Genomic DNA, 21,457 nt, shown 5'->3' on the forward strand with positions numbered 1-21,457 from the left:
GACGGTTGCCTTGGAGATGGAGTGCGCTCCCGGATTTTGTTGAAATTCCGGTTTTAATTTGTGACCTCTGCTGAAAATTACTCTGAGTAATGACACACGAGCCAAACATTTAATGGAACTTCATTTAATGAGGACCCAAGTGACAACAACAACCCCCCACACACATACACGCACTAACATATTTATCTTGATCCTTGGGGTTTTCTCGAGTATCAGGACAATCACGAGGATGCTGGTCCTCCACTGTGTCTCAAACAGGAACTATGCACGCCTCCTGCTGGTTGGCTCAGTCAACAGCCAACTTTTTTATGAGCTGCTTTCTCAAACTTCTAATATCAGAAGACTATATGTGTGTCTTTGTGTGTTGGGTTTGAGCTGTGATTTTTGTATCGGACTGTCCTCCCAAGATTTGGGAGTTTTTGACACATGATGTGGTCCTGCTGATTGGTGTCATCAGATCATGAAATGCGTCTTTGTGTCACTGTGGAGTGCATGGACCAACGGTGTATTTCGTTGATTTGCATTCACTAAAAGATTGACTAAAGGTGGGAATGATTAAGTTGTAAGTTTTAAACTTCTCCTGAATGACTGACTCCTCACAGAATATTATTTAGGTCTCACCAAATCCTCCATATCAAACAACAAAATGCATGTTGGTCCATGAACTCCAGAACGACACACAGAACCATTTTCTGATCTGACTTCTGATCTTGGTTTAGGGAAAGATCATGGTTCGGTTTCAAATGACAATAATGACCACTCAGTTAAGGTTGTGAAATGATTGTGGTCATGGTTTAGAGAGACCAATGTTGACTGTTGGTAGAACAAGTGGTCTCCCATGTTAAAGTCTGACCTTTTGTTGAACCCTCTATCCACCCTGACCTCCTCTGTTGACTTTGTGGCTCCATGTTAACATTACTTGACTTCCTAGTTTCCTGCCGATGAACAAGAGTTATAATTACTACAGGCCTTAGAGGACTTTGTCACTTTATTGCAAACATATGTCGTTCCTGGCCATTTGCCTTATGCAAAACTTTTTGCCAAACGACTGATACTCCTGTTATTATTGGGAGGACAATCTCTGAGGTCTATTTGTTTATGCATATGTGTTTGGGTATGTTTTGACATTTTTTGATACTTGTATTGAGCTGAGTCGTGAGAGGCTGTGACCATTCAAGCCATACTGGCAATGTGGTCCTGGTAGCAGTGTTGGACATGTGCTAATTGGCCTAAATGGCAGTAAGAGCCTTTTGACTGCAGCTCTTCATGTAAGAACTTACTGCTGTGTTGTTCCTCGCGTTATTTAAAAGTTGGTCCTGATCAGCTCTGCTACCAAACAGGACCACAACATCTCCTGCTGTGAGGATGCAGCGGAAACACATTTGTGCGCTCATTTATAATACAAACACACAAAGACACAAAGCATTTTCAGTATGCAAAACAACAACTTAGTTCAATAGATTGAGTCACACAGATTTTGAATCATTAAACCAGTCAGCTAGTAAACTATGAAATCATTTTCTAGTTATTTTTTTTAATTTGTCAGTTCTTCCCTTGTGTGTATGTGTGTATGTGAGAGTGAATGAGTGAGAGAGCCAGGTATATACAGTGATCTAGTTGATCACCCATGCTGAATTAACCATAGGTAAAACTCTTTCACTCTCTCTCTCTCTGTTTCTCTTTCACACACACACACACACACGGTAGCAGTGAGTCAGCCAGTTAGTTAGTCAGTCACTGACCTACATTAATGTGTCATAAGCCAGTCTTTAATTGTGTGTGTGTGTGTGTGTGTGTGTGTGTGTGTGTGAGTATGAGAGCATGTGTGTACCTGTGTATCACCTCACATCGTCATGCCTGTCGGTGTGAAAAGAAAACAGCTGGTCCTTCCATGCCATATTATTGTGTGTGTTCAGTGAATGTCCTGTCTAATTTAACATGGTTGATCAACTGGATCATTTCTGGGCCCCTGACACACACACGCACGCACACACACACACACACACACACACACACACACACACACACACACACACACACACACACACACACACACACACACACACAGTAACAAGGTGTTTAGTGACCATCTGTTCCCTTTTCCCAGACTGACAGATTTTAAAGAAATGAGATGATACAAACATACACACACACACAAAGGAAGAACTGACCGATTAAAAAATGACTAGACAGTAATTTTGTAGTTTACTAGCTGACTGGTTTAATGATTCAAAATCTATGTGACTGAAATTGAATAAAAAAGGTATATATATGAAATGGAAATGCTTTGTTTAGTTTAAGATACGATGGATGCAATGCAAAGTTTAAATTCTCCTTCTGTTTTTTTTTTTGTCTTTGCCTCCCTCAGATCCCCCTCACCCCCATCTCTCTCACTTCTAGTGGACCCACAAGGGATATCTCCAGTCACACCTCTCACTCACGAAGCTGAGTCACTGGTCTGAAATGGTCAGTGGCCAGAAGAACTTGAATGTGTGCATGAGCATTATAAACTGCCTATCTCACTGAACTGAAACGTCAGTGAAACTTTGCAGTGTTCGCCTGTCAAACAAAGGGAAAGCAAGCAAAAGAAAGTCAGAGAGGAGCAGTGAAATGATAAAAAGATCAAACTTTTGATTTGATAAGTTTTTTTATGTTATATTTTTGGGTATTTGGCTTTAAGGGTAAGTTTCTTCATGGTCATTTGAGAATATATGCAACTGCTGTAACATAGAGGAGCATTATAGTGATGTTGACTTGTGAGAACTTTCCCCAGCTGTAAAGCTACTGTAAAACATCCTGAATAATGCAGGGCTAGAAAATTTACATTCATGTTTTTTTTAATATTTAAACACATGTACTTATTCCTGTTTGATGTAAATTAATGGCATCTCATCTTTAGAAATTAGCAAACAGGGGTTATATAAACATACTCAACTGACAATGTTTACACTGCACTCATGCGAACAGTTATAAACTGGCACAAACAGACACTAATAAACTCTAGGCAAGTGCATTTCAGGACTGTGGAGTTTTTAGTGTGGCAGTTTAATCAGGTGCTGACTCACACCTGTGATGCCTGCCAGGTGAGTGTAATTAATTAGAATGAACAGCTGCAGTGCTGTTAAAAGGTACATTCCAATTACCTTATTTGACTGTTCCTCACTCCTCACTTAACCAGGAAATGGTTCCAGTCCTCCATCTTGAAGGCTGTCCCAATCCGCTTATTTGTGTTTGGAGAAGTAAGGAGTGTTCCCTGAGGAGGCATGAGCAAGGATAAAGGAGACCAGTGTCAAAACTGGTACACAGAGATGGAGGACTCAAGTGCATGACTCTGGAGACAGTTCAGCTGTAAGATCAAAAAAGTCTTTACTCAGAGAAAAAGGGTTCGGTACACAAAAAGGCAGTCAGTTGGGCAACAATCCAAAAAGGGGCTTAGGCAAAGACAAGGTCAAAAATACGAGTAGAGATCTAGAAAGGCAGGAAAACTAAACACTAGGAAAATGCTGGAATGCTTGACACTAGGGACGAAGACAAACTGGCACAAGGAACAGGGGGCACACAGACTAAATACACAAGGTGGGCAGGAATAATTGAACATAGGTGAAACACATCAGGGCAGGGCAGACAATTGCAGGAAAGTGGAAACACACACAGGCAGGAAGTAGGGATCTGAAACGAGAGGAGAGTAACAAAATAAAACAGAAAGTAAAGCAACAAGAATGTGAAACAAAGAAAAAATAACATAAGGCACAGGATGAGACATGACAACTAGTGGTGCTCTTCATTATGCTAACTCTATTCTTCCTCCTGTGTTTCTCCTCTGTCCTCCAGCCGTGACCTGGAAACCGATCTCTCTCTGTCATCATGGAGGATCCTCCAATCCCTGAAATGCACCTGGAGGGGAGAGGGGGCTCCTGGAGGAGCTTAGAGTGAGGGACCACAGATGGATCCAATGTGTAAGTTTTTTACCAGACCACAACACCCCTTATAGAAATACATAGAATTGTAACATGCTAATGTGTATCACATTTGTATCATGCTAGTATGTTAGTATAATGGCATGCTATGTTAGCATAAGCTGCGGGGGAATTGGTCTTTTTCACAGCAAACATTTTTACTTGTCATACAAGTGTCACAGTCACAGTTTTGTCATTTGTCATTTTTGATTCGTTGGCAAACTTCAAGAGGGCGGGTCTTATCTAGGTGAGGCTATCAGAGGGCTAACGCTAGGGAAAAGCGTAGAGATGTGGGTGCATGAGAATGCTTATGAATGTACTTTGATTTAGTTTCTTTCTGCATCTATTTGATAAACTGAATGATATGAAACCAATGCAGAGCTCAGTACATGGTTGGTGACAAGAAGAGGACACTGAGTCTGGCACCAGCTGCCCAGTGAAAAGATTAAAGTAAGGCCTGAATCCCTTTCTTGCTGTTGGCAATGATGGCGTTCACCATATCTGGTTGCCCGTTTGTTTTCTTGTTTGCTTATTTATAGGGGACAATGCACATTAATCAACACTGACATTTTAACAACAACAATGGTAACTGGTACAGCCAAAAGACTTAGTGGTAATTAAATCCCCTAGACTGAACAATGAAACATTCAATCACAGCATTTAATCTGTGTTGTGAGAATAGGCAAATAATAACATCAATGATGGCTCCAGTCTCTCCCAGTAACAACTCATTACACGTGACAGTGAGCCAGCATGCACAATACAAGGAACTGAAACAGCTAAATGGAATTCAGCCATCATTTTTATTTTGTATTATTTACTTATTTACACCTATGATTTTCCTGCTGTGACATGTTAAAGTGTCTTCCACAGAAAAAGTCTCTTGTGTCATTAGTTTTAGTTTTAGATGAAGGCAAAAAGTCAGCGGATCCCCAACATCATCGTCATTCATCCTCTATTGATCATGAATATCTACAAGACTGACGGACCATCACTGACATCCATTGCAGTGTGTCTACAATGACGGGCCACAATGCCACAGTTTCACAGTAGGTTTTAGGGTGCAAGAGTATCTAAGAAGCTTGGCTTTAAAGAGAATGCCTAATTTTTAAGAAGGCCTTTTCATGTTTATACTGTCTATAGTGTATTTGTTTTGATATTAGCAGGGAGGACAGAGGAGACAGAAGGAGGGGAGGGGACGACATTGTTAGTACAGGATGCGTGCCTTTGTCTAGCGGCCAAAACGACACCCTGATTAACCGTTAACCTTTAACATTGAGGCAAAGTCAAACAGCAAAATATCATGTGATTCTGTGAGCTTGTTGCCAGACAGCTCTGAAAACACCCAAGTTCCATTTAAACTCAGAGCCAGGTTGCAGCAGAAAGGTCACAGCACACACATTCATGCGTGGCCAGGTACACACACCTTGCGCAGTGTCACATATACAACCCTGCAACTTTGTAGGGGAAAACAGTCGAAGAGTGATTGGGCAGTAATTGTGCTACTTTTTTAGAAAACTGTGGATTTAAAAAGGTCATGCAGACAAAGTCAAGTTTATACAGCAGCTGCTGTGTGTGTGTGTGTGTGTGTGTGTGTGTGTGTGTGAGTGCTGCAGTGATATTCAATCTGTGGGTGTCAGTGAGAAAGAAAGTGAGATTACAATATATCTACTCTATTTATCTTAATGTTGTATCTTGACTTTCAAATCAATATTATAAACAATATACAAACTCTATATATATTGACAATGATTTTGTTTCTATGCAAGTTTGTCTGCCAGCCAGTGTTTCCCTAACTGCACTGGTGAACACACTGGTCATGATATGATTTTATTATTTTTTCATAACCAGATGGAGACACGGCTGGCTTCTGGACACAAAAGCCTTATTAAACACATTTTATTAGTGTCGCTTGGCAAATTATGAAACCTCTCATAAGCTCAAATACCAGTGTTTGGGTCGTAGCACCAAGCATACATGGAACACATTCTGGCACGCATTTGTCTGCAGAACAGCAGTTTTTTCACACCACAATACACTTGGTTTAGACATAATGAGGCTTAGCAAAATGTTTACTGGCCTAAAATGACACATAGAACACATTTTTTTTAACAAATGAGAAAAGAAAAATCCCAAATTTGCTGAAAAAGATGGTAAAAACGGTAATTTACAAAATCAATAAACATTCAGCTGTCACTAGTTTCTCTCCAGAGCACACAAACCTATTGCGTAGAACATACAACAATTATCTAGGGTTACTGTGGAGATGAATTATTAATTGTTTTATAATGAAATTGTGATTTGAAAGAGTGCAATTTTCAATTTTTTAAAATTTCCACAACAGCTGCTAATATAAATTTCATCATTAAGTCTGTTAACAAGCTGAGCGAGTGACTGTTGAAGCCAGCTGCAATGAACACTAATGCGGGTAAATGTACTCAGCTGCAGCTAATTAACGTTAATTCTGTGATTTGGCAAGGACATAATAAAAACTCCTGGTGGTTAACTGGTTAATAATCTGCTCTCTGAAGAAACATCACTCGGTTTAATTTCAAACTCTGAAAAATAAGGAGTGGGCTGTGTTTTTTTGCTGTTCAAAACAGACCAGACAGGTCATCACCTCACATCTGATAGCTAGCAGTTAGCTGATTGGTAGTTGTCCAGCATCGCAAGAAAACTGTTGAACTCTAAGTTGAACTTAAAAACATTTCATATCATCATTTTGATATTGATACAAATGTTATACACAGTAGCATGTAACAATTCTATGTATGTATTGAATGTATGAATGCTAACATGCATTACCAGGGTGGTAATGTTCAGATTACAGGGTTGTTTTCTTCTCCTGGGCACAATGACTTCTGTCCTAACAGAGAACTGAAATCCATCACAGTTGTAGATCTCACAGGACTTCTCTCTCAATTCGTGATCCTCCAGTGTGGCCTTGGGGAGTTTGCAGTTATCCTTAAAGGGTCCACTCTAGATTGATGCGCTCCTATAGTCCAGTGCTGTCTCTGCAATTGTAGTGACACAAAATTTGATCTGCCATGTCTGGCCGAGGGGAGTTTTTAGTGTCTTGGGGATAAGAACTGAGACTTCAGTGCTGGAAACAGCACTCCACCATGCAGGGCTCCTCCAGGGTGGCAGTGATGAACCTGAAAGGATTTCTCCATGGGTCCTCCTTTGTTTAGCCTGTCCTACCCACTGGCACATGCAGCCATCAACACACAGACCACACGAGAGCCCACAGCTGAATGACAAATACATCTGAGAATTAAGTGTCAGATGGATGTGTCGGGCTCAAGACAATAGTAGGGACATGACATTTCTGCTACATCAAACTTTAATCAGTCAAAGTCAGCTCTGTTCAAATTTAGTCCCACGATAAAGAAAGAAGTGACAGTTAAATTGGCCAGCCTGACACTGCATTTCCTATAAACAAAACAGGTCATGCAAGTTAATGAGTTAGCTGGGATAAAGTGCTTCTATTAAGCTATATTTTGGCAAACTGAGTGTCTTAAACACACTGAGCACTGAGATACTTTTTTGCTGTGAAGCTGGGTCACCATTGGACTCCGTTGAGAAAGTAGTTAATCCATGCGTGAAGGGGCAAATCACAAACTTTTTAAAGCCACCTTTGAAGTCTGTTTGGTGAATGATTTGATATTCAGCTATTTTTCTGTGGAGTATTACTTCCAGAAACATCCTCACACCTACTGCAGCTGAGCAGTTAACATGTAATAATTTGTTTATATTGGCTACTTAATGAAAAAGTGAATCTGCATAATTCAGAAATGGATGAAAACTGATTGGAGAGATCATAGGGTAGCAACGCTTTGATTGCAGGGTGAAGTCTCAGTGAGGCGAGGTAATCAGCACTGTTGTTAGAGAAAAAGAGATGTAGTGATTTAACTGTAGGTGACTGTCAGTAACAGATGAATGCCTTGTTTCTCACTGTCTTCATTTCTTTGCTCTCTTTGTTCTCTCACACGCTGCAGGGATCTGAAATGTTTCTCACTAATAGGATAAACAAAAAAAGGCCATGGGGATGGCCTTGTGTGTTGATGCAACTCTTAAATGTAAAGCAGCTCAAAGTATGTCAACAGCAGCAGATGATATTATGGAATGCATTAACATAGAAAGTGATGTAGAGAAATCTAAAAATATCATAAGTGTGCATCGGGAGCCTGACAGATTCAAGGATAACTCAGTCTAGATGTCTGGAAAGATAAATGATATGAACGTTGATTTTTATATGAGAATTCTACATTAACCATATTGAATCAACATTTGTCAATTTTGACATTTGTCAACATTTGAACAATTGTCTTGACATGAGCATAAATTGATGACTTTATGAACACTGTATAATGTGAGTTTGTACCCGGAAATCATCAAACCGAGTACAATAACAATACATAATGATACATGTACTTTGATCATGCATATAAATACGTAACTTGCTGCCTTTTCTGCTGGTAGCCTTGAAATGTTCACATCATGTTTTCTTCTTGAACAGACATTGATTGGCTGATTGTCACTATTGATTTTGGAACTCTTAGTTCAAAAGTGATTCTGCTGTTGAAACCAGCGTAAACAGACAATTGAAGTTTACAATTGGAGAACTTAGTGGATAATTTACTGGTGTTGCTTGTATTCTGTTGTTATTACACTCAGTAACTTATCTTCCTCCAAACAAAGAGTGAGATATACTTGTCCAGGAGTGGGTTTCACTGGTACTTTTGTTGAACCCAATTCCAAAATTGTGATGATCTACAAATTCCGAGTCTCTGTTACTGTCTATGTTGGGCTACAGGAGCTAACACCTTCATCTTAGCCATGTAAAGGTGTGTTCAGACAGAAAGCATCTAATCGCATCACTTCATTGACTTTGTATGTAATTGCGCCTCATCTGATATCTGCTTTGCATCCTGTCTGACCACAGTACGAGGAGATTTCCATCTGTGGCACACAACTGTTGGTGAGTTCTTCTTGATACTTGGAGAAAGACTTTATATATAGTTTACCTTTATTTTCCGACATCTCATTTTCCCCAATACAATCATTTACTCTCTGTTAATTGAAGAGGTTTGTATGACTAGTATGACTTGTCTTGCATCTTTTGGTCTACCATTTCAACAGGCTCTTTTATAGACTGACTACTTTCAACAATGCATTGTTAAAGAGATTACTGCGACATGTATTGTCACATCTGGCTTAGCTGTGTCTAGTTGCAGTTTTGCAGGGGTTAAAACATATATATTCATCACAAGGATGAATATAACTCAGTTCAGGTTACATAACATTTTAAAATCCAGCTGGCAGCTGGTGCGATGGGCCCCAGCTTCATTCCTTTTTCATCATTTGAGCAAACCACTCTTTCTACAAAGCTTCCCCAGGTGTCACTGATACACTAGCTGAGTCAGTGCCCCACAAACCACTCTCACTTAAAAACAGAAACTATAATGACATACACACTGTCAATAAAATGTAATGCAAACTGCATGTAACACTGAATTCTGCCTTTAAAATAACTTTCGGGAAAAGGCCCCTCTGGCATTGCCAGTGTTTTAGCTGACTCACTGTCTGATAACCACAGACAAGAAAATAGATACAAAATGATACAAGTCCAAACCACAAAATAACACACCAGAAATACATCATAACAAACTATTACTTTAAAAATGACAGGGGCTAATGAAAGTGTCCCCTGGCATGCCCCACTGTTTAGCTGACTCAGTGTCTTTGTGTCACATAATGAAGTGAAAAGTTATACAAACTTTGCATCAAACTGACCGTTCTGGTTCTAACATGCTTTTTAGAAGATGTCCCCCTGGGGTGGCTTTTACTCTGGCTGACTCAGTGTCTTGACAACCATTGCAATGCATGCAATAATGATGCACAATATCACAAACAAAATGAAATCTATAAAGGATGTCAAATTGATCACTTTTATAACTCCATGAAAAAGCCTGTCTGGACTTTGGTGTGTTTGTGTGTATTTGCAAACTGAATGAGATTTCTTTTTTCTTTTTCTTTTTTGCACATTTGCTTACAGCAACAGCTTTTACAGTCGATTAAACCATAACATATTCATTCTCACTCCTTTGTTCATGGTTTCTTTTTTTGATGTTGTTATACTTACGAAGTAAAATACCTATTTTTGAGTAATTGTTGTCTTGTGACCTGGAAATAGTTCATTATGAGCCAGAGTTTTAGTTTAGAGATATTTAAATACGATTGTGCCTTAGGCTTAAACTATTGTTTTAAAAGTTTTCCCCATTTCCTCATGTTTGGTTGAATGGGGTTGTATTGTTTTAAGTGGATGTCTCAAATCACATTGTGTAATGTGGGAGGCGTCGCTTGTAGTGATGAACCTCCAGAGAATTATCAGCAACTCTGCAGCTTCCCTTCAGCTTTATGCAGCTTTACAGTGAGTTTCAGCTCATTGTTTAGCTGTCTGACTGCAACTTTACTGTTCTGGTTCATTTTCACCGCTTTCATAGTGTTGTTTTCAGCAGCAGCTGGTTAAGCTCGTGTTGGCTACATTGGATGTCATTTCCAGTAAAGAAACATCTAAATATCAGTACAAACGTAGGATAGCAAGTACTCACCCATCTTTTACTTGAGTGGTTACGTCTCCAGTCTGATCTTCAGTGCACAGCTGATGGGTACGTGGTTTGTTTACATGACGTAACAGAAGTGCATATTTAACGGATTCAGTGTGGACAGAGAGCGTCTGATGTTAGTTAATGCGACATGATAGTTGGATACTCGCTTGTTGTTAGGACATGGTGTTAGGAAAAAATTTATTTATTTTTTTGGACAACTGACACTGCTAAATATATCAAGATTTTGTCTGCTGATCACCAACAGTAGGACTTGACGTGTTGAAATTCTTCTCTTGGGTGATAATTTTGTAAAGGACACAAGTGTGTAACTACTCATGAACAGGCGGCATTGATCAGTTTGAAATGATTCATGTTTCCTGTTTCATCATAGGGGTCAGAGGTCATAGAGAAACTAGCTTTGCAGTAGTAGTCTCCTTACTCAAAAGTTTTAAGGTTATTTTGACACAGACTGTTAAATGAATGGCTCAGTAATCACCAAGCCACCTTTTCAAACCATCCAGGTTATACACAACACCAACCACTTAAAAGTCAAGAGAGTGGCGCTTTAAAAAAAAAAAGTATCCTGATTCCATGTTAGTCTGTCCAAACACCCAGCAATTCATCCAAGAAAATCACTGCTATCATCAGCTCATCCTCACTCCACTGGATCATTTCCCGTCTCTCTCTTTGCTCGCTCCCACTCAAACAAATCTCCTTCTCTTCTTTTTAGCTTTCAGTCTATTTCCTCTGCTCTTACCCAATCATTCACGACAGCGTATAAAATGAACAAATGAGAAACATTTTTAAACACCAGATTCCGCATGTCTACGTGTTGTGTGTAGACAGAGAAAGGTTTGTGTCTGTGTGCGAGGCAGTTGTGAAGAAGCCAGACAAAGCTTCTATAACAGCTCACCACTTTTCGTAACAGCCCCCATTTAGCAATGAAACTATAGTGAATGTCATCCGCACAAAGTTGAACGCGCCACACTGTGTCAACAAGTAAACACTTTGTCAAAACCACTTAACTCCACAGGACCCCGTCTGAATCAACGCCACACACTGAGCCAACATGTGAACGATGTTAAATAAGGCGTGTATGGCATCACCCATCGTGTCAATGATTGATTTTAGCCACATGATGTATTGCATTTATGTAAATCAATGTGTTGTCAGTCAATATCACCCGCACAAAGGCACTGAAACGCACAAAGCTGAAAATGCCAGTCTCTCTTTCCTTAATCACTCCCCTCCCCCCTCCCTTTCTCTCTCACTGACATTAATAAACTAATTTCCCCAGCACTTAGTAACCTTTTGCATCCATCCATTTTCTAAACCGCTCAGCTCTGTTCAGGGTCTCTGCGAGTAACCTTTACCATTTCATATAATATTTCCCTAGAAAACAGGCAGAATCATGGCATTTTTCTTCCAGTAATTTGCTAAATGATAACGATTATTCTGGATGCTGATTATAATTATGAAAAATGGGGGGCAAAAATATTTTACACTTACTTTTTTTTGTAAAAACAGTAAATTGAGTTTTAGAGAGCTCTCGCAAAGCTTACAGTTGAGCCTATTTCCTTAGTGGTAAGCATATGGTTCAGAGCCATGCGTTTGGCAAAAGGCGTTAATGTTGCAGTGATGTTCTGTGGACGTTTTCTAATAATAATCTATAAGTCTTTTCTGAAAGGTTAAGTGTCCTATTATGTTCCAGTTCTATAGCGCTCAAGCATTTTATGTTTAGTGTGTGATAATGTTGACGGATATGGACGGCCTATATAGATGTTTTAGAGGTGCTGAACCCTGTGTAATTCTCTTTCTACCTCAGTCTACATGTTTCTATCTCAGTCTGTCTGTGGTCGTCAGAGTTGATTGGTTGCTATGACTTACTAGTTATGTAAGGACTTTGCTCTCCCTCTCCAAGTTTCAGTTGTGTGTGTGTGTGGCCATTTTTATGTTTATGTGTACATGTTTGAAGAACAGATTTGGTTATCTCAAGAGCCAGACTCCCCTCATTACCAAGGCAACAGGCCACCAGGGGGGCAATCTTGCTTTTTCTTTTGACTAACTTCCAAAATCAATTGTCCAGACTCTGGACACACACACACACACACACACACACACACACACACACACACACACAGCTTCTTTGCCTGCAATAAAACCAGTTAGAGTTTTATAATATTCTGATTCCAATTATGGCAAAATTGAAAAGAGCACAACACAGTTCTGACAAGTGGAATTAAATTCACATAATTAACACCATAAACTATAATTTCCCTCTGATATAAATGCAGAGTGGGTATGAATTGTCACACCACACCTGCAGTGCAAACTGTCGACTTTATAATCCTCCTGACAACTGAAATTTACTTAAATCAGCTCACTGTTTTAATATTGGTTCCACATAAACCTCTGCTATACTGCAAAAAATAGTGATTAAGGTAGAAGTTAACTTGTATTATACATATTTTACTTTTCCTCTAAAGCCACCACAAGGTTCAGAGTTCTAGGTTTGACTGAAGTATCTTGAAATCCGCTGGATGGATTGCCATGAAATCTGGGACAGTCAGTCATGTCTCCTTCAGGATGAATTTCATTAATTGAATTAATGACTTTGGTCCCTTAACTTTTCATCTATTGCAATCATCAGGTCATTTTTTAGAAATTGTTCAATACTTTGGTTTATGACCAAATACCTGCAACACTAATGATATTCCAATCAACCTAGGCTGAATAGTGTGTTTAGTGCCAATTACCTCATATTAGCATGCTAACCTGCTAAACCACAATCTTGGTGGTAACCATTATACCCTCTAAACATCAGCATGTTAGCATTGTCATTGTGTTTATGTTAGAATGCTGATGTTAGCATTTAGCTCAAAGCACCACTGTACATGGCTTTAGACTCTTTGTTCACTGTATTTCGACCGTTTTGCAATTCACTCTCTTTTATATTTTTATGTCTTTTTAGCCTACAAAAACATAACTTGTACATAAAAAGGACACAAAGTACAAAATTAATAACAGAAAGTTGTGGTCTCTAATAACCATGCACAATTCTGTGCTCATATTTAAGCATAGAATGAGATTTATTCATTTCTTGCGCTCTCTCTCTCGCTCTCTCTCTCTCTATCTATCTATCTATCTATCTATCTATCTAATCCTAATATCCGTACAGATGTGTGATTATCACTGAGTGATGAATCAGTCTTGCATTGTTATGGTCAATACATCCTGTGTAGTATGTGTGCATGTGTGTGTTGCGGGAGGAAATGGGGGGATCAGAAAGCTATCAGTGCTCTGAGATGAGGGACATAATGACACAAACCTCTCCCTTTTTCTCTCTCTTTCAGTCCATGTCTGTCCTTTGTGATGTCTTTCTCTGGATTTAAGGTTATAACCCACCTCCCTCTTTTACACGAGAGAGACAGAGTTAGCAGGACTCTGGTAACAAATACTAGTCTGCAGAGGAGAGCGTTTACTTTGTGTACAGACAGACCAGCAGAGTAGTGATGGTATCTTAGTTGCTTTTCTCTGTGAGATTTTGTATCAGGAATGCTGAGACACATATATTGTTTGAGAGTGAAAAGTACAATTCACACCCATTATCTCCCAATTTTGTCTTTAAAATTAAAGCTGGGGTAGGGTAGGCAGTTACTGGAAAAAAAAAGACGAGCACGGGCATATGCACACACTTCATACGCACATGCAGCACATCAGTGTTTAATACTGCACTCACACACACAACTTCCTCTCAAGTCACAACAACCTTTGCTAAACAGTAAATGGTAAACAGGGCCGCCTCTCACCTGTTTGAAGTCTGCCACAAAAGTAATGAGTGTCCCGTATCCCTGCTTGAATTTAAGTGATATTATGTCTCTTTCGTTGTCCGCCTCCAAAACCTCAGTCACCAGTCCGTCAGAGAGCCAGACCTGGACCCGCAGATCCGAACCGAGTCCCAGAGCGGCGAACAGCACCAGTGCGCAGACAGTGCGTAGACAGGACAGTATCTGACCTGAAGCCGAAGTGATACATAAAAATCTATCAATGCTTTTCACTTCTGGGAGCTGAGTTCACTTCCATTGAAAGTCTCTTGTCCGGAATTGTTGATAAGATTATGCGCTGTTGAGTTTCTCTCACACTACAGACAATAGTCCAATGATTGCATGTTACTTTTCTTCTGCTTTCTGTTTATATTCAGACAGGCAGGTAGGCCATCCAATCATTTCATGTGGGCCAAATGAAATGATTGGACGGACTTATCACAGGCTTGTGACAACCACAGATAACGGATTCTTTTCTTTTTATTGTCACAGCATTTGATTTATTGATTGCTGTTGGGATGTAAAGAGAATTTCAACAAATATAACAAAATAAAGCTAAAATAAATTGTCCACCCTAGCTTTAAAACCACTGATTTCAGATGCATTTCAGTTGTTAAGTAAATCCACTGTGGGTGTAGCAGTGTAATCAGGTATTTTCCCTTGGCACACACACATTGAGCTCTTTTTAGTCCATGTAGAGTCCAGGTGTTTTTGATTAAATCTAAATAGAGTTCCTTGATTCACAAGGAATCAGAACAGACATGAAGGTGATGTGGGCTCCCAACAGAGATGGCAGTGTAGAAAGTTGCTCCATAAAACCCGACACCAGAAAATAAAGTCATCCATGAATACCCCTGTCTTTTTGCGCAGGATATAGTGAACAACAAAAATAGCTTTTCGTCTCGGTGGAATGAAAATACCACTATCTAATTGAGAAATCAAGATTTACCACCAACACAGCTGGCTAAAGCTAGCAAGAAAATAGACATCTTTGTTAACAAGCCACCAAAAGATGCAACAGCTGCACCATGTGCAACCCCCGGTGAGCCCACACTGAATTTTCTTGCCTTGGAGATAAGAGCAATTTGCGTGTCCACACAGAATATTGAACATAAGACAAAAGAAATGAAATCGAAGCTATCCAAGAAGAAATGCAAAAGCTACGAGAGCACATCAATGATTTGGATAACAGAGGACAGCGATGCAATGTTAAAATCCTGGGAATACTGGAGTTGAAAAAAGGAAATTATGTATTTCACAGCATGAGATTCCAGTCATGCTGGAGCGCCGATTCCCACCCTTGGAGATACAGCAAGCTCATCGAGTTCTTACCGGCCCGCCAAGGCAAGACCAGAGAGAGGGGGACCGGCTGTGGCCCGTCATGGTCAACATGCCCGCTATCAGGTGAAAGATACTCTGAGCAGCCTCAGAGAAGGGACAGATCGTACTGTATGGCAAGGAGTCAGGATCATGTTTTTCCCGGACTATTCCAAGCAAGTCATGGATCGGAGGGTTTCCTTCAAACAAGTCAAGACTGATTCGAGGAACAGGGGAGTGGAGTACACACTCAGCTTCCCCAGCACTCTGGAGATTAACACAATGGTGCATGTCATTGATTCAGCTCGCCCGAGGACGCATCGGAGTTCATCAGGAAGAAGATTACCAAGGAGAGCTGATTTAAGTACATAACCTGTGGGGTAAATTAAAAACTACTGGTTGGCTTCTTTCTCTATCTTAAATATTAGTAATTTGTACTAGTACATATTAATGGAGCCTGTTAATATTTTATTTCTTTTTTTAATTTTGCTTATTTTACTTACTGATCTAAGCAGAAAGTCAGATTTTTCCTGGATAAATACTGTCACTATAATAGCTACCATCCAATAGAGGCCGACAAAGACCACATTTAAGTTTTATTACTCCCCACCTAATACAGCTGTCAGGGAGTACTACAGATGTAAATTGGTGGGTTGACGAAAAGTTGTTCGGGTGACCATTTCAGGTTTTTCAGTTACAGAGTCTATGACTTGGTTTACGTTTTCAAGTCCCAGCCCTTGGAACTTGGCTGGATCTGTACAATTATAATTTAGGTTTCTATATTTGTAACACCTGTTCGCCACCGTTTTGTTAATAATATATACATTATAGCACACACACAATGTACAATCACTTTCCCATGGCCAATCTGACTGACCTAAAAATGTCAGTTAGATTGTGTTTAAAAAAATAATGTTGTTAAAAAAATAAAATGTTGACATATCTAAAGTCAACATAGCCTTTGTTCAGGAAACACATTCAAATAGGAAAGAATCCTTAAAGCTGGCATGCTCTTGGGTGGGGAAGGTTTTTTCAAGCCCAGGAACTGGCAAAAGTAGAGGGGTCTACATTTTGGTTAATAAGACAATTTTAATGAAACAGAAGAGTAACCTGACTCAGATGGCCGCTATGTAATAGTACACGGGCAATTACTGGACACAACATTAGTTCTTTATAATATTTATGCGCCTAACTTAGATTAGAGAATTAGAATCTAAGTGAATCTTGGAGAGTGAACTTAAAATACTTGAAACCTCATACTCTAAAACCAAGGACAGGTCCACACTGAACAAGAATAAGAAGAACTGCCACTAAATATCAGTTAAATAAATTGTATCATAAGAAAGCAGAGTATGGCTTATTTCAAACCAACTGGGAAATGGGTGAAAGGCCTGGTCTGCCTCTGGCCTACCACTTAGAACAACAAAACAGTATGAACCATATAGCTGGTATATGAAAGCCAGATTGAAATATCGCTACCTCCTCTAAGCAGATAAATGATGGATTTAGATCATTCTATAACACTCTTTACTCATCACAGGATGATTTACATAAACAAAAGTTTGACAGCTTTTTTGCTGATCGTAATCTTTCACAACATTCTGACAGGGACAGAGAGCCATTAGCACAGAGGCTGAGGAATAATATAGATATTCATGGAGTCACTGTGGGCAATAGTCATCATAAACTTTTACTGTATGCAGATGATATGTTACTACTGCTAATGCAATCAGCAAAATCTATACCTACCTTATTGAACTGTATTGAGGAATTCACACTATTATCTGGATATCGCATTATCATGTAGGGGCATCACTCCCAAGATTTATCATTTACTATGGGAACAATTAGTTGACCTCTTGCTCAAGGTCAAGAAACACTGGGCAGGGGACCTGGCTGTAGACATATCTCCTGAGGATTGTAAGTCATGTTTGAATAACATTAATACAATTTAAAAGGAAATGGGAAATAGGTTTATCCAACAATACACAGATGGCATCAGGCATCAGACACCACAACAACTACATAAATGGAACCTTCTTGCTGAAGATGTGAAGGAAATGGTTACTCTATAGTGCATATACTCTGGACATGCCCAGCACTAAAGGACTGGTGGAATAATATCCAAGAGATTATGTTTGAAGTCCTGAAGAAAATGTTCCAAATCTCTACAAAACTGTGTATCTTGGACTTAACTACTGAGCTCCAGGACTCTGGCTTCTCCTCCTTCAAAAAGAGATGGATTATTTTGTCTCTTACAACAGCCAAATGGATACTGCTGAGACACTGGAGGAAGAAAAGGCCTGCCCCATTACGAAGAATGGTCTACAACAATGGCACAATTGGCTGCTTATGAGAGGATGACATACTATCTACCGAATAAGTAGTAAGTAAAATAGACTGTTGTGCTTATCCTCGGAGAAAATGCCAGTGTGGTGGTCTGTGTTTTGGTTTCGCTCTCTTTTGTTCTTTTCATATTTTATTTCTCTAATTTATGAGTGAGGTTTGATGGTTCTCTGATTAGGTGAATCAATCCCTGTCTGTCTTATGTCTGAGGTTAAGATTTCAATAAAATTTTCATTAAAAAAACAAACAAAAAATCCAGACATTAAATTGCATAGCTCAAGACAGAATCAGTGTTTGTGTTGTTGGGTTTCACAGCCCAAGCCTCTGGGTGGCAGCTGAGAAAGATACAGAAAGATGTTCTGCAGTGTAACAGTTTGTAGATAACATATGCGATTTACTGATCTAAGTGGGATGTTCTGGGAGGATGTAGTCAGTGCCTTTAGGAAATCAAACCTGTTCAAAAGGGGCATGACTATGGCTGCAAATTACAAGTTCCAGTATCTAAGGACAGAGGTTTTTAGTCATGTGTTAAGTGTCCAATCAAACCAGCCTGAATTATTTCAGTAACTGGAAATATGCATGATGTTAAATTGCAAGTATGTACTTTACTAAAATAAACCTAGCTGGCAACATGTTTTTCCACTACAAAATAATTACAAGATTAAGTAACGTATTATATCTATCCCAGGTCTGGCTCTAGACAACAGGGGCCCTAAGCAAGATTTTCTTTGGGGGCCCTCCATAAAGTGAAATTATACTTTTCCTGTCCGTGAGTAGACCTGCGCGAGGGTCTGGTGGGGTTTTTGTTATGTAAATTTCATCATCAGAGCGTGTACGCGTAGGTTCTGTGGACATCCACGTACCTCCAATTTGTTGTAGTCCACATGACACTACCTAGCAAGCTAAATTCTGTTTGCTAGATAGCGCCTAAAACACTAACAAGGCTACACAGTACATGTTACATGACATCAAGTATCTTTGCAAACTAACTTTTTGGCTTACCATTTGATATTATCAATCATCATTTCATTTGTCATTATCTGCTCCACTTACCACTTTCCTGCTTTCTTTTCTCTTCCTCCTTTTTCTTTTTTCACTCCTGGATGAAAAATTCCTCTCTATTTGCGAAATGTTAGTCAATGCAAACAAACTTGCGCTGCAGCTCTTTGATGTGACCAATGAGATAAGGCCCCTTGGGGTTTTTCCTAGTACAGGTTGTTGTCGCAATGGTAACACACTTAAGGGGTATTTCCATATTTTGAGACAGTGTTAGTCAGCCCTCGCCCTTCCCAGCATGAGCCCCCCTCATGCTGGGGGCCCTACGCAGGCACTTAGTTCACTTATGCATAGGGCCGGCTCTGATCTATCCTAATCCAACTTAATCCAACAATAAGTTTTTACTTTCCAAAACCTGACCTTTCTCAGCTTTGTCTTAAAGATTAAATTAAGATATGACATCTACTAATTCATGCTGCTATCACATTTGTAAAATTTGTGAAATAAAGTGCTATACTGTTTTGTCAGTGTGACAACCTGCAGACTTGAAGGTTACAAAGGAAGAAGATTGAAGAGATGCTATGCGATGTTTGATGGTTCAAGACTTGAATTGATTTCGCAGATGCTTTTTTCCAAAACCTCTTATAAGAACTGCAACACATTTAGTAATTTTATTTTTATTTATTTTTCCCTTATTTATATGCTGGCACACTGAGTGGCACTTCTCTTCTACTTTCTCTGTTTCTTGCAGTCCAGTTTGTGTAAAGCAGTATTTACAGAACAGCTCAAGATTCCAAATTTCAAGTTTATAAGAAACCCTCAATGGTTATGTTACAACCTCGCATCAGTAAATGCTGATGTTGAATTTTTATTTGTCTCTTGAATGTTAACTACATTTATTCTGACTCCTTTTTTTCAGTTTTTTTTTTTTTTTTTTTTTTTTTACACAAAAATTCTGCCTGCAAACTAAAGGTAAAATTAAAAACAAACTAAATATTGATGGATACCGTATCTAATACATATGATATTAATTACAACCAGGACTGGTAACATCAACAGTATGGAGTCGTTTATGATAAACTGGAATACAGTATAGCAATGTCTCAGATCTTCTCTGTGAGCATTCATAGTGCTGAAAAGCATTAGATACAAATTAACTGCAATGATGAATCATGAAAGCAGAAAGGTGCATCAGATAAGAAGTGCAATGTGAATTTCATACTGTAACTATGTGGGCTGAATAGTTGTCAAGGAGTCTATGTGCCAGTTGGACTCTCAAACTACCCTTTAGCTTCTGCTTTGCTGGAGCTAATTTATCTTCATTGGAGTGCCACTACTGCACTATGAAAATTATATTACAAGCATTAACCAGTGTTACAACAGAGAGTATCATCAGTTTAAATAATCAAGTAAATTGATTAAGTTTTTGGCTTTTTTTTTTTTTTTTTTTTTTTTTTTAGAAATTTTGGATTTTAATTTACTGCATGTTAAACTTGTTTAGTAATCAGAGAGCTTTCAGTGATCACTGTTGGATCGGATACATATATGAGTATAAACAATGTTGTACAGATATAACCACAAAAAAATTTGTTTTAAATCACCCAAAGCATTTCTAATTTACTTGTTTTGTTAATTTAAAACAGCAATCATAAACTGCTATGTCTTATTGGGTTATAAATAAAGCCTGTTTTGAGTGACTAGTAGATAAATATATGGGAAATAATGATACAGTAGTAGATGCTGTAACCACAGAACATTTATTAAAGACCAAAAGGGACTTTTTAAATTCCAGACTTCATGATGTATCTGTGTCAGAATATGCCATCTTTCTGTCACCACTTCTGTAATGTGTGAGGTCTTTTTCTTTTAATAAGTTTCTCTTGTCATCTCACTTTTCATCTTCCATCCCACCTTTAGCAGAGGTTGTAATTGGTGTCAATTACATTCCATCAATCTGCTAATCCTCTCATCAAAAGACAGTGCCACAAATAAGTGAAGTTTATTTATACAGTACCTTTCTCAGACACCAGTCACAAAGTGTGTGCTTCACAGGCACACAAAAAAACAATAAATGAATAAATCAAAGAGTTAATAAAAGAGTTAACACATAAAATACTACATGCTACTTAAATGCCTGCCTGAACAGATGGGTTTTTAACTGCTTAACTGCACAAAAGTTTATAGTGGAGAGGTCTTTGTAGACGGGAAAATGGTGCAAAACATATATTTGAGCTCTTCTGCTACAGACTGTGACATTTTCTTGTGTGTACTGAAACCAGCTGGGATTAGTGTGTTGAGCTGTGTTTATTATCTTGGCTCACCATCACCGTCATGGCTCAAAGGACCTACTGTAGCAGAGAACAAATTTACCTAGATCCAATTAAACAACATTTACTCTTCACAGAAC

The 21,457-nt window shown here is 39.0% G+C and overlaps 1 long non-coding RNA gene across 2 annotated transcripts; it reads left to right on the top strand.

Annotated features, from left to right (window-relative positions):
- Positions 1 to 2,058: 2,058 nt before the first annotated feature.
- Positions 2,059 to 14,928, top strand: LOC122997761. 2 transcript variants are annotated; one of them, XR_006407268.1, is made up of 4 exons: positions 2,059 to 2,466; positions 3,179 to 3,348; positions 3,832 to 3,956; positions 14,475 to 14,926. It is a non-coding gene; the product is annotated as an uncharacterized LOC122997761 (long non-coding RNA). The 2 variants fall into 2 exon arrangements; XR_006407267.1 differs by lacking the exon at positions 2,059 to 2,466 and having other exon boundaries at positions 3,135 to 3,348; positions 14,475 to 14,928.
- The last annotated feature ends 6,529 nt before the right edge of the window (positions 14,929 to 21,457 follow it).

The sequence above is a fragment of the Thunnus albacares genome, chromosome 15 (assembly GCF_914725855.1).
Source record: "Thunnus albacares chromosome 15, fThuAlb1.1, whole genome shotgun sequence".
Lineage (NCBI taxonomy): Eukaryota > Metazoa > Chordata > Actinopteri > Scombriformes > Scombridae > Thunnus > Thunnus albacares.